Source organism: Protopterus annectens, chromosome 2.part2 (genome assembly GCF_019279795.1).
Source record: "Protopterus annectens isolate FY-2018-M chromosome 2.part2, PAN1.0, whole genome shotgun sequence".
Classification (NCBI taxonomy): domain Eukaryota; kingdom Metazoa; phylum Chordata; order Ceratodontiformes; family Protopteridae; genus Protopterus; species Protopterus annectens.
The window spans coordinates 29114278-29127960 of record NC_056730.1 but is presented as its reverse complement, the minus strand read 5'-3'; the positions used below and the strand labels follow the sequence as shown (position 1 = coordinate 29127960).

General features: G+C 45.2%; 1 protein-coding gene across 4 annotated transcripts in view; it reads left to right on the top strand.

Moving 5' to 3' along the window:
- Positions 1-13683, top strand: part of TENT2 (terminal nucleotidyltransferase 2) — a 1237070-nt gene that overhangs the window by 824421 nt on the left and 398966 nt on the right. The window lies entirely within an intron of this gene.

Genomic DNA, 13683 nt, shown 5'->3' with positions numbered 1-13683 from the left:
AAGAAACATTCCAGATGGTCACATTACAGTCCATCATGCCGTGCCTGCAAGAGAGCGACTGGATGTGCTGTTTAGACCTCCAGGATGCCTACTATCAGATAAAGATGCACAGAAGCTCCAGGAGGTTCCTCTGCTTCCGGCTAGGAGTCAATCATTATCAATTTCGAGCCCTACCCTTTGGTCTCACCACAACCCCCAGGGTGTTCACCAAAGTGATGGCGGTAGTAGCAGCTCACCTGAGGCTTCAGGGGATTCAGGTCTACCCGTACCTGGACGATTGGCTCCTCATTGCTCCCACCAGGCGTCTACTTTGTCAAACCAAGGATTGTTTCCTAAACCTTGCACTTCACTTGGGGATTACAATCAACATATCCAAATCTCTTCTGAATCCTGTCCAGGTGATAGACTAATTGGGGCATGGATAGACACACTACAGTGTAAAATCTTCCTGACCACAGGGAGAGTTCGAAACATGAGGATGCACGTTTCCCTGATCTACCGTTCTCATTTTCCTTCGGCAGAAGCGGTTTTGAGGGCCCTAGGTTCTATGGCAGCGATCATAATGCTTCTTCCGTGCGCCCGGTTACACATGCGAGTACTACAGTGGACTCTAGCAGTGCAATGGTCCCTGTTGGATCTTCCATTGTTGTATCCAGTACACCTCAGTCGAGTCTGCAGGTCATCCCTTCTTTGGTGGATGTACTCTCCAGAAATCTTGGAGGGACATCCTTTTGTTCCAGCCCCTGTCCAAGCCACAGTGACCACGGATGCCTCCCAACTTGGGTGGGGGGGCATTGTTTGGGCAGGACAGTCCAACGCCTGTGGTCCCCTGTCAAGACCAGTTTGCATATAAATGTTCTGGAGAGGAGGGCGGTCATTTTGGCATTGCAGGCCCTTCATGCCTTTCTTCCTCTGGGAAACATTGAAATTCAGTCAGACAACATGTCGGTAGTCTGGTATGTCAGCAAACAGGGAGGGACCAGATCTTACCCCCTTTGTCTCGAGGCTATGAGAGTTTGGGAATGGGCGATCTCCACTGGTTGCTTTCTGATACCAACGCACATTCCGGGACGGTCCAACATCCTAGCGGACAGGTTAAGTCAGACTATACTGATGCCTTACGAGTGGTCTCTGAATCCTTCAGTAGCAGAACAGATCTTTCTGGAGTGGGGGTCAGCCTTGCTGCAGTCTCTTCGTATCTCCTTCCACCGTGAAGTGCAGCGAGTTCTTCGCTCTGAACCACCAGCCGGGGGAGTCCCCCAGAGATGCTCTAGTCCATGCTTGGCCTCCCGGTCTTCTGTATTCTTACCCTCCAGTACCTCTTATTCTGAGGTTTCTACAGAAAGCTTGTCGACTGGGGAGGAAAGTGATCCTCATTGCCCTGTTTTGGCCTCGCAAGGTATGGTTTCCCTTCTTTTGGTCTCATCATCTGGCTCCACCTTGGATCCCATTCAGGATCTTATTTCACACCCCTTGGGGGTTCCTCATCCGAGCCTGGAGAGTTTGAAGCTCACGGCTTGGCTGCTCCAGTTCCCCTAATTGCTAGGACTCCTGGATTATCCTCTTCAGTCAGGTCTTTTCTGGTGGCAGCTCATAAGTCTTCTGTTTCTGCAGTTCTCAACTTCCTAGCAAATATTTTTCAACAAGGAGCAAACTCTTCTACTATCAATGTTCAATTAGCTGCCATCTCTCATTTTCACATGGGTGAGAATTCTGCTTCTTTGGCCTCTTCCAGACTGTGTAAACCCTTTATTAAAGGTACTTTCTTAATACGACCCCCCCGGTCAAGGATCCTGTTCCCCCATGGGACCTTACTATGGTTCTTCAAGCTTTGGTCGCTCTGCCATTTGAACCTGCAGCAACCATGGATCTTAAGTTTTTGTCTTGGAAAACAGCATTTCTAGTGGCTTTGACCTTTGCCAAAAGGGTTTCAGAACTGCAAGCATTGTCTATTAAAGTTCCATATATGATTTTTCATAAGGATAGGGTTTCCCTTCGTACTAATCTGTCCATTCTTCCCGAGGTGGCATCACAAGTTAACATCAATCAGACCATTAACTTACCTGTTCTCTTTCCAAATTTTGCTAACAAAATGGAATACAGACTCCACTTGTTGGATGTTCATAGTTACGATTTTATTTTCACAGGACTAGAACCTTTCATAAATCTGATTAATTGTTTGTGTCCTTCTCTAAACCCTTTTTGGGTAAACCTATCTTTAAGGTTACTATTGCTAGGTGGATTTCCTTGTGCATCCTTCAGGTCTATAAGGATAAAGGTTTGTCTCCTCTGGGTCAGATGAAATCTCATTCCACTATGTCAATGGCTACTTCTGCGGCCTTTTGGTCGAGAGGCTTATTGGATGATATTTGTTCTACAGCTACTTGGGCCTCATCTCATACCTTTATTTCTCACTACAAATTGGATTTGATTTCTAGGAGAGCATCCTTTGGTTCCACGGTGCTCCGGAATATCCTTCCATGAGGGCCACCCAGGAGTTTAGCTGCTGGGGACTCTCTCACAGGTTGAAGACCAAATGAAGTAAACTACTTCAGATAAAGAAGTTATGTACTCACCATAACGTTCCATCTGAGTAGTTCTTCTTCATTTATCTTCAACCGTCCTTCCCTCCTTCCCCCTGGCCTTATCATATGGACAGCCTGTTTGGCTGAAGTTTTAAGGTGCATAAGGTGTTCTTTCAAGTCGGGTTCTCAGTATAAGTGGCAGCAAACTCGATCTGGGGTTAGAAGGTAGTGGAGGTGTATTATGGGTAAGGGGAGGAGCTTGGAGCTCGGAGCAGATGGTAGTGAACTTGCCAGCTTGGATCCGATACGGATCTGGTACCCACAGGTTGAAGACAAATGAAGTAGAACTACTCAGATGGAACATTATGGTGAGTACATAACTTCTTTTTTTTTTCTTTTGTGGGGCTGACATAGTGTTTTAAAGTGCTTTTCACTGATTTTTTTTTCCTGTCGAAAAAGAAGTAACTTTGTGGACTGGTAGTGTTAAGTGGCAATTGCTGCTTTTCTTCCCTGGGAAAGAGACACCAATTTCAGCTTGACCATGAAACAGACTACCAGTCCCTCTGTTCTTACAGCCACAAAAAAACAAAAATAGTTAAGCAAGCAGACTTTGTCACCACAGCAGGCTAGCAATTTGCCTGAGCTGCATGTGGGCGAGTCTTCTGGGTCCATTTGTTGTACCTCAGACCACTCATCTTTTACCCCAGATCCCTCTGGTATAACACCTACAGCCACAATGGACCTGCGGTTAGCCACATCCTCTGATGTTGTTGGGCAAGGGAGAGACGCTTTTGTTGGTCCCGGGAGAGGGAACAGGGAAGGTTTCTCTGTTGTATCAGAATGCCGTGCCCATCCCTGGGGAAGGAGCTGCTGCCATTAGTAAGATGGTTGGCTCAATTTTACCTGCCTATAATTGAATACAATGCCCCCTTTGGGATATGCCTTACCCGACACCTGCAGCAACTGGAGAGACCCCAAAAGTACCTCACCAAGAGTATCATGGGCTGCAAACAGATGTCCTATGCAGCTCGACTAAAGAAACTCCAGCTCTACTCAGTTGCTTACCGCCTACTCAGAGGCGATCTATGCCTGATGTACAAAGCCATGTCAGACCCAGAATTAATGGACATGCTCCACCTCAGAAAATCCAAGTCCCTTAGAGCTACACGCTCCAGGGACCTAAACCTCAGCACAAAAATAAATAGGACATGCTGGAGGGACAGATTCATTTCCCAGAGGCTCCCCCTCACTCTGGAATAGAATCCCAATTCATGTTAGATATAGCCTCTCGCTGACTCTCTTCAAGCGAAATCTGGACGCGTGGATGGGAAATCGCAAATTCACCCCTGGGATCTCTTCTGTGTCCCTGCTAGACAGAGGCACAGTAAACTAATCTTAAAAGGGTACCTTCTGTGACCTACTTTACAGAGGCGCACAGTAGGCTAATTTAATAGGGAGGCGGAAGCCAAATACACTCTGGCTAGGCTTATAAATGCCCTAGGGCAGATAGCCTAGTATCTACCTATGAACCTATAAAAAGAAAGTTTCCTGGAGTAGTTTACAGGGTCTGTCTGAGGGTTTAATTCAGGCTGTTGATCCATCTTGTAAAGTAGTTACTGGTAAAAGAAGTAGGGATTCCTCTTTACCTGAAGTGATTCAAGTTTATGAATCTGAACACTAAGATGCAGGTTTTTCCTCAAGTTTCTGATTTTCCATGCGGGGGGGGGGGGGGGGCATCTTTGTCTGAGACTTTTGCTAGAATGTGCCAGTGTTTTCAGTGGGACAACACTGAGGTTTCTCAATCTTTCAAAAAGTGCTATTAGTTGTTAGAGATTTTCCAGAACATACACCCAATCCTCATGTTCTGTTAGCTTTTCAAGATGTGTATGTTACTGCCTGCAATTTGCCAGCTGTCCCTAAAAAAGGCAAATAGGGTATAAGAAAGTTTCTCAGTCTTAAATTTCTATACACTATTCCCAAAACTGACCTAACAGCTACAGCTTTAGTTGAGCCCACTGCTGCTAAGCACTTGGTTAATTCTGGTAGTACTCATTTGATAACAATGGGACCATTGGTGGGTACAGGTAAAGTATACCTGCAGCTTTTATTTTCAGAATTTTGAATTGCCAGGCTCATATGTTAGTTTGTTCTGGCAAACTGAGAGAGTATTAAGAATGCTTTATCTGCAGTTTCGACTTGAGGAAAATATGCTTTAAATAACTAATGTTCTTCGTGTTTCACTGTTGCAGTCATTACATTTGGGTTATCCGCTTGCAGGTAGCCCTCAGTCAGCCTGATTCTACATCGGTTGCTGTCCCTTCTTCCATGACGTCAGGTCTTCAGGGGTATAAAACATGCAGCCGATGCCATTACATCAGCCTTTCTTGCCGTGTGGTGCCCGAAGCAGAAGCAGTTCGCAAGTACCGGTCGGCCGACTCCTGAAATGTTCGTTTTCGAGTTTCAGAACCAAAGTCTTCAACTAAAGCTAAGTACCCCATTGGGGAAACTTTTTCTTGCTCCTTTCCGATGTCAGTAAAAGTTAATAATTGCATTACTTGTGGAAAGCAAATACCTCAAAGATTTTCATTCGTACTGTATTCCTTGCCTAGGCCCTGACCACGATGTATCTTACTGTTGGTTTTGTGCTTTATTTAATCAGCGCACTATCCGTTGGTACATTTTTGCTTCTAAATATTTCGGTTCTCGGTTTAATTATCCAGAAATGTCGATGGCTAGCCGTCCGACTACCGGGATTCTGAAAAAATGCAAAGATAAAGACAGAGACAGGCCGCCGAGGTCCAAAACTGCTGACAACGCTTCACCTAAGCCAGTCGCTAGTTCGCCGTTACTCAGTGAGGTGCTTTCGCAGCCCCTGATACCCGCTACTTCTGATTCGCAGGCCTCTCCTGAGACCCATTCGGAGTATGCCGAGAAATGCTTCAACTATGGAACCCGCGGATGTCTCTACCTTGGATGGGTCCGGAGCCGCTGTGCAGGCACCGGCTTCTGAGGGTTCATTCAGGCCTACGGACTTGCATATTAAACCGACGCCTCCTTCTTCTCTTAGGCCTAAATCTCGAACCAGGCCTAAAAAAACTACACCCAGGCCACATGCTCATGCATCTTTGCCCAAAAAAACAAATGATAAGAATGGCTGAAGATCTAATAACTCTAATCAGGGGTAGCCAACCCCCCCCCTTTTCTAAGTGGCGTAGGACTGAAGTGGTTTATGAATCTTCTGACCAGGGTTCTGTTTTTCTGAGGGAGCATTTCCACCAGGAAAGCCAGGATTTTTCTGATTCAAAAAAGAGGCTTAGGGAGTTCTTACTCCTACCTCAGCATAGGCCTTTAGCTATTCCTCCTGTACTAGACATTGTTGATGGTGCTTTTTCGGAATCTAGTTCGGCCCTTGATTCCCTGCCTCCTGCTCCCAGTAAACCTGACAAAGTACTACAGGGTCCTTTTTAAAAATCATATTGCAGATCCAGAGACTATTTCTCAGGGGCCCAAGGGCATTAAGGCTTCTACTGCTAAAAATCCTACCCCTTCTGATAGAGACTCCAGGGCACTGGATAGATGGGGTAAGAAGGTCTGCACTTCTGTAACCTTGGCCATTAGGGCGTTAAACTGCCAGTTTCATATGTTAAAGTATCAGCAACATGTTGTTGGATTGCTTAAACAGAAAATGATGATTCCTGACTGTGTGGAAAATAAAGAATTACAGGATGTAATGCATTCTGCTGAACAAGTTGGAAAACATACTTTGCAATGTGGTTTTGATTCATTAGAGGCCTCTTACAGGGCTGCTGTTACTGGGTCTGTGCTCAGAAGGCATGCTTGGCTTAAGGAACAATCTTTGCCTGATCATGTTAAAGCTAAATTGTTGGATGCTCCCTTAAATCAGGACCGCCTGTTTGACAACAAGGCTGAGGAAGTTCTTAAAAAGATGGAAGATCAAGCTAAATCTGTGCAAACTGTTAAAGATTTCTTACAAGTTCAACCTCCTAGATTTAGTAGGCACTGGCCCTCTAAGAAGTGGTCCTTTCCAGCACCTTCCAGGTCTTCTCAAGCCAAACCCGGACACAGCAAAAACCCCAGGTTTCAGTCCCAGGGGAGACACAGGACTAAGCAGTGGGGGGCCTCCACTTCCAAATCTGGGAGTAATAAGACACCCCCCTGTGGTAAACTGTCTCAGTGACTTCCTTTTAAAATTTCCAAGCATTTATCAACTGACTGCCCCTTTGGGAAGGAAGATTGCTCTTCATGCAAAGAACTGGGAACTCATTACCCAGGACAAATGGGTTTGAAATATAGTGTCCCAGGGATACAGATTTCACTTCCACATGTTGCCAACACCAAGCAGGTGGCAGGACCTACCCCCAAATCAGTGGGCAGAGGCCCCAAACAAGTACCGTCTCTCCTAAGCATGGAGGCTATTCAGCTGGTACCAGAAGAAGAAAAGGGACAAGGTTTCTACTCGAGACTTTTCCTGGTACCCAGAAAAGACAATTAGTGGATGTTCATTGTGTTAAACTCCTGCAGTCATCACACTTGGGTTATCCTGCCGTCAGGCGGTCCCGCAGTCAGCCAGAGTTCCAAAGTCTTGGTCCAGTGTCGGTTGCTGTCGCTTCTTCCCTGACGTCAGCGCGCCAGGGGTATATAAGATGCATCCGACACCATTTTCTTCAGTCTTTCTTACCGCGCGGTGCCCGAAGCAAAAGCAGTTCGCAAGTGCCGGTCAGCGCATTCCTGATATTTTCGAAGTCGAATTTCAGATCCGAAGTCTTCAATAAAGCTAAGTACCCCGTTGGGGAAACTTTTTTCTTGCCTCAGACCGATGTCAGAAAAAGTTAATAATTGTATTTCTTATGGGAAGCAAATACCTCAAAAGGACTTCCACTCTTACTGCATTCCATGCCTAGGCCCTGATCACGATGTCACTAGTTGTCGGTTTTGTGCTAGATTTAACAAACGCACTAGAAAACGACGTTTTGATTTTGCTTTGCACTACTTTGGCCGAAGGTTCAATTATACAATGCCGTCGGAACAACCGACGACCGCAATTCATAAAAAACGCAAAGACAGGAATAAAGACAGGCATCCGAGGTCCAAAACCAACGACGAAGCCTCTTATAGGCCAGTCGCCAGTTCGCCTGTTCTCAGTGAGGCACTTTTGCAGCCCCTGACACCCGCACAACTAGGCCTCTGGAAACTCAAGGTATTGGGCCTATGGAAACTAATCCCTCAGATGGGTCCGGAGCCGCTGAGCAGGCTTCGGCTTCTGAGGGGGTTTTTAGACCTTCACAACTTACCATTAAAGCAACAGCCAAGACAAAAACACCATTAAAGACAAAGAAGCAAGTACAGCATTCTCCTGGGCAGTCCTCCATGCCTAAGAAACAGATGCTCAAAATGGCCGAAGACCTCATTACTCTAATCAGGGGTTCCCATCCCCCTCCTGAGAAAAGGCCTAGGCAGGATACAGACTATGATTCCTCTGATCAGGTTTCCATTTCGTCTGATTCCTCCCCAGAACAGGGATACTCTCTACCCCCCCTATGAAGACTCTGATGCTGAAGAATCTATCCCTGAGGATTACTCTTTTGGGGAAACTTTACATACCATGAGGGAGCATTTCCATTGGGAAAGTCAGGATTATTCAGAATCCAAGAAAAGGCTCAGGGGCTTCCTTTTATTGCCTCAGCACAGGCCCCTTGCTATTCCGCCTGTGTTAGATTTTGTGGATGATGTGTTCTCTGAATCCAGCTTATCTCCTGATTCTTTGCCCCCCTGCACCAGCCAAGCCAGATAGGTACTATAGAGTCCCTGACTCTCACAAGTTTCTTTATAAAAACCCTTCTGCTGACCCAGAAACCATTTCCCAGGGTCCCAAAGGGGTTGAGGATTCCATTGCAAAAAATCCAGTCCCCTCTGACAGAAATTCTAGAGCATTGGATAGATGGGGGAAGAAAGTTTACACTTCTGCAACTTTAGCAGTAAGGCCTTTAAATTGCCAGTTTCACATGCTTAAGTACCAACAATGTTTGATGGCTCAGTTAAAATAGAAAATGCTTACAAGCTCAGAAGCTCCTGACTATAAAGAAATGCAGGATTTATTGCATGCAGTTGAACAGGTGGGAAAGCATACACTGCAATGTGGTTTTGATTCTTTGGAGGCCTCTTGTAGAGCTGCAGTTACAGGTTCTGTGATTCGAAGACATGCTTGGTTAAAAGAACAGAGTTTACTTGACCATGTTAAGGCAAAATTATTGGATGCTCCTTTACAGCATGACACCTTGTTTGGTGTTAAGGCAGAAGAGGTGTTAAAGAAAATGGAGGATAAAGCTAAATCTATGCAAACAGTCAAAGATTTCTTACAGGTACAGCCACCTTGATTTAGCAGAAATTGGCCTACAAAGAATTGGTCCTTTCCAGTGTCAGACAGACCACAGAGAGGCAGATACAGATACCCAAGAGGCAGATCTCAACCCCAAGGCTCTTACAGACGACAATGGGGCACCTCAACCCCAAAAGGAGGTGAGGACAAGTCTCATCCTTATAGGAAACAGTCCCAATGACTTCCCCCTTCGTATGCCAAGCACTTCCCTTTTGGCAGCCCCCTTAGGGGGGAAACTTGCACTTTTTTCTCAAAATTGGCAAACAATCACCCAAGACAAATGAGTTCTGAATATTGTGTCTCAAGGTTGCAGGTTCCACTTTCACACAAAATCAATGGGCAGTGGCTCAAAAACAAAATTCAGCCCTCATGGACATGAGAGCTATTCAAAAAGTACAACAGCAGGAACAAGGACAAGGATTTTACTCAGGACTCTTCCTGGTCCCCAGAAAGGACAAACCCTGGAGACCCATACTAGACCTTTCAACTCTAAATACTTAACTGGATGTTCCGAAATTCAAAATGTTGACACTACAGCAGCTTCTTCCCATGCTGTGCACGAAGGCTTGGCTTGGTACTTTGGACCTCAAAGAGGCATACCTGCATGTCCCTATCAGACAAGATTGCAGAAGATACCTCGGATTCAAAGCTGGTACAATGCACTACCAATTCTCTGCACTGCCCTTAGGCTTATCTACTGCGCCCAGGCTCTTTACAAAGTGCCTGGCACCAGTAATTGCATTTTGCAGACAAAAAGGAATTCAAATATATCCATACCTGGACGACTGCCTCATTCAAGCAGAGAGAAAGGACATTCTTCTAAAGCATCTGGCATTTGTAAAAAGGTTGCTAATTTCTCTAGGGTACACAGTAAACGAAAAGAAGTCAAAACTAGTGCCCTCACAACAGATAATATTCCTGGGTGCCAGCTTAAATACAACGGCCCAGATGGCTTATCTCACGCCAGACAAACAATTACAACTGACTCAATATTTTAAATTGCTGGCAAAAAAGTCCCATCTCCCTGCAGAAAAATTCTGCAGGCCCTGGGATTCATGGCATCCTGCATACTACTAATTCCATATGCCAGACTGCATATGAGGAAATTACAATGGTACCTAAAAAGTGTTTGGACTCAACACTCTCACAGTTTAGAAACAGTAATACCAATAATTCCCTGCCTACAACAGGAGTTTCGATAGTGGCCACAGGCATGTCACCTCAACAAGGGTCAGACTTTCACTCTACCCACAGCCAGGCAGACTCTAACAACAGATGCTTCAGATTATGCCTGGGGGACACACATGGCAGGAAAATGTATTCAGGGCAAGTGGACCACAGACCAAATGCATCTTCACATCAATCAAAAAGAGATGTTGGATGGTCAAAATGCCCAAACAGCTTTCAAGGACCTTCTGCATCCAGGACAATTATTATTAAAGACAGACAACACCACAGTAATGTGATGCATAAACAAGCAAGGAGGCACTCATTCTTATCCCCTATGCAGGCAAGCCATGACCTTGTGGAACACAGCTCTAACTTATCAACTTCATCTGCAAGCACTATTCCTGCCAGGAAAGAAAAATACTCTGGCAGACGATCTAAGCATAAATATCATGGACACTCACGAATGGAAATTGAATCCACAAATCTTCAGCATGGTAACGCAAAAATGGGGGGTGCCCAGACATAGATCTTTTTGCCTCCCCACTGAATTGCCAACTACAGAAATTCTGCACAAGGACTTACCACACACAAGCATGGAAAGTGGATGCTCTTTCGTTCAGCTGGAAAAGCCTAAAAGTTTATGCCTTCCCACCACTGCCTCTCCTTTCAAAGGTACTCCTAAAAGCCAGACAAAAAAAACACAGATGATCCTGATTGCTAAACACAGATGATCCTGATTGCTCCCGACTGGCCACGCCAGCACTGGTACCCAATCTTAAAGAACTTAGCTCAAGGCCCACCATGGATTTTGCCTCAAACTCCACACCTTCTGACTCAACAAAACAATCAGATCCTGCACGGTCAGCTCAAAACCCTAAGCGTGGCTGCATGACAGATTCATTAGTCAAACAGGCAACACCTCTCTCTAAAGCTGTTATGGATGTCATTTTGGAGGCCAGGAGGCCTAGCGCCAGGAAATCTTACTCAGAAAAATGGAAGAGATTCTGTGCCTGGAACCAGGCTCAAAGCCTTGACCCTCTTGCCCCAAACATTCCTCAGATTTTACAATACTTAACTGAGATGCTGGACAAAGGCCTATCCTTCTCATCAATTAAGATCCACGCCTCTGCCATTTCAGCTCATTACAACACGGATCCTCCATTATTCTCTCATCCCTTGCTAAAGCAGTACCTCAGAGGGGCTAAAAACATAAGACAGCCCCGGAGAGCACCAACACCAACTTGAGACCTCAATTTTGTTTTGGAAAAACTGACCTTGCCACCTTTTGAGCCAGCCAATACAGCCAATCTACAATTTTTATCATGGAAAACAGCTCTGCTCCTGGCAGTAACTTCAGCACAAAGAGTCTCAGAGCTACAGGCATTAATGGCAGTGGAACCTTTTATAATATTTAATCAAGACAGGGTTTCTTTAAGGACAAACCCTACCTTTATGCCAAAGGTGGTATCTAGTGTGGCTCTTAACCAAACCATCCATTTGCCAATTTTTTATCCAAACCCCCAGAATAAAGGGGAGAAACTTCTGCACTCTTTGGACATACACAGGCAATTAAGCTTCTACTTGGACAAAACAAAAGCTTTCAGGAAAACTGAGCAACTGTTTGTAGCATATGCTGCAGGATCACAGGGCAAGGCTATCTCAAAGCAGACTATTTCCAAATGGATAGGACACTGTATTCATTACTGCTACACACAGCATGGAAAATCAGTCCCTAATAACATTAGGCCACATTCTACCAGAGCAACAGCCACTTCAACATCTTTTCTCAGAGGAGTACCAATCAAGGAAATTTTGGAGGCTGCAACTTGGAGTTCAGTGCACACCTTTACCAAGCATTACCACTTGCCTCTTTACTCTAAATCCAGAGCAGGATTTGCCACTGCAGTTCTGCAGGGCCTCATAGCCAATCCTAACTCTTTATAGACCAGCCACCCAACCTTAGCTTTGGGATTCTACCCAAGTGTGATGACTGCAGCAGTGTAACACGATGAACATAGTACAGTTTTGTACCTACCATAAATGTAGATGTTTGAGTGTTCACACTGCTGCAATCCAGGTTACCCACCCTCCATCCCCTCTCTCTTAGCTGGACTTATCTATACCTTTCTGTCCTATACGACCTTTGTGGTGTATTTGCTGGTAACTGAAGCTATTGTTTTTATTTTTTTTATATATGTTTTATTAGCAATATGCATTGCCTACCTGCTTGAGGGCACCTGACATCTGGGGCAAGAAAAACTGAAGAAAATGGCGTCTGATGCATCTTATATACCTCTGGCATGCTGACGTCAGGGAAGAAGCGACAGCAACTGACGCCGGACCAAGACTTTGGAACTCTGGCCGACTGCGGGACTGCCTGACGGCAGGATAACCCAAGTGTGATAACTGCAGCAGTGTGAACACTCGAACATCTACATTTATGGTAGGTACAAAACTGTACTTGTCCTATCCTGGACCTGTCTACTATAAACACTTTTTTGGAGATTCCAAAATTCAAGATGTTGACTCTTCACCAATTACTTCCTATGCTAGGCAAAGATGCCTGGTTGGCAACACTAGATTTAAAAGAAACATACCTGCACATCTCAATCATGGAATCTTGCAGAAGATACCTATGCTTCAAAGCAGGCTACACGCACTGTCAGTTCTCTGCACTGCCCTTTGGCTTATCTACTGTGCCCAGGGTATTCACAAAGTGCCTAGCTCCAGTTATTGCATTTTGCAGGCAGAAATATTCAAATACATACATACCTGGATGATTGTCTAATTCAGGCAGAAAGCCATGACATACTTTTGAATCATCTGGCATTTGTACAAAAGGTGCTAATTTCTCTGGGGTACACTATAAACGAAAAGAAATCACATCTTGTACCCTGCCAACAAATTGTATTTCTGGGAGCAAGCTTGAACACAACTTCCCAGATGGCTTTCCTCACGCCAGAGAAAGAAGTTCATTTCACAGCTTACTTCAAACTAATGGCCACAAAGACCCTGCTGTCTGCAAGACAAATACTGCAAGCCTTGGGGTTCATAGCCTCTTGCATTCTTCTAATTCCATATGCAAGACTGCATATGAGGAAACTACAGTGGTATCTAAAAAGCCTATGGTGTCAACATTCTCAGGATCTAGAAGCAATGATTTCTATCATACCTTGCCTACGCCTAGAGTTCCTTTGGTGGACAGAGGCCTGCCACCAAAACAAGGGACTACCTTTCACACCACCCCCTGCCGCCCAATCCCTAACAGACTCATCAGATTATGCATGGGGGGCTCACCTGGCAGGGAAGTGCATTCAGGTCAAATGGAACCCAAGTCAAATGCACCTGCATATCAATCAAAAAGAAATGTTATCTGTACAGAATGCTCTGACAGCCTTCAAGGACCACATTCTTCCAGGACAACTAATGGTTAAGACGGACAACACCACTGTTATGTGGTACATAAGCAGGGGGGTACACATTCTTACCCCCTCTGCAGACTAGCCATGGCATTGTGGAACACAGCCTTGAGCTACCAAGTGCACCTACAAGCTCAATTGCCAGGAAAATTAAAATACCCTGGCAGATGGA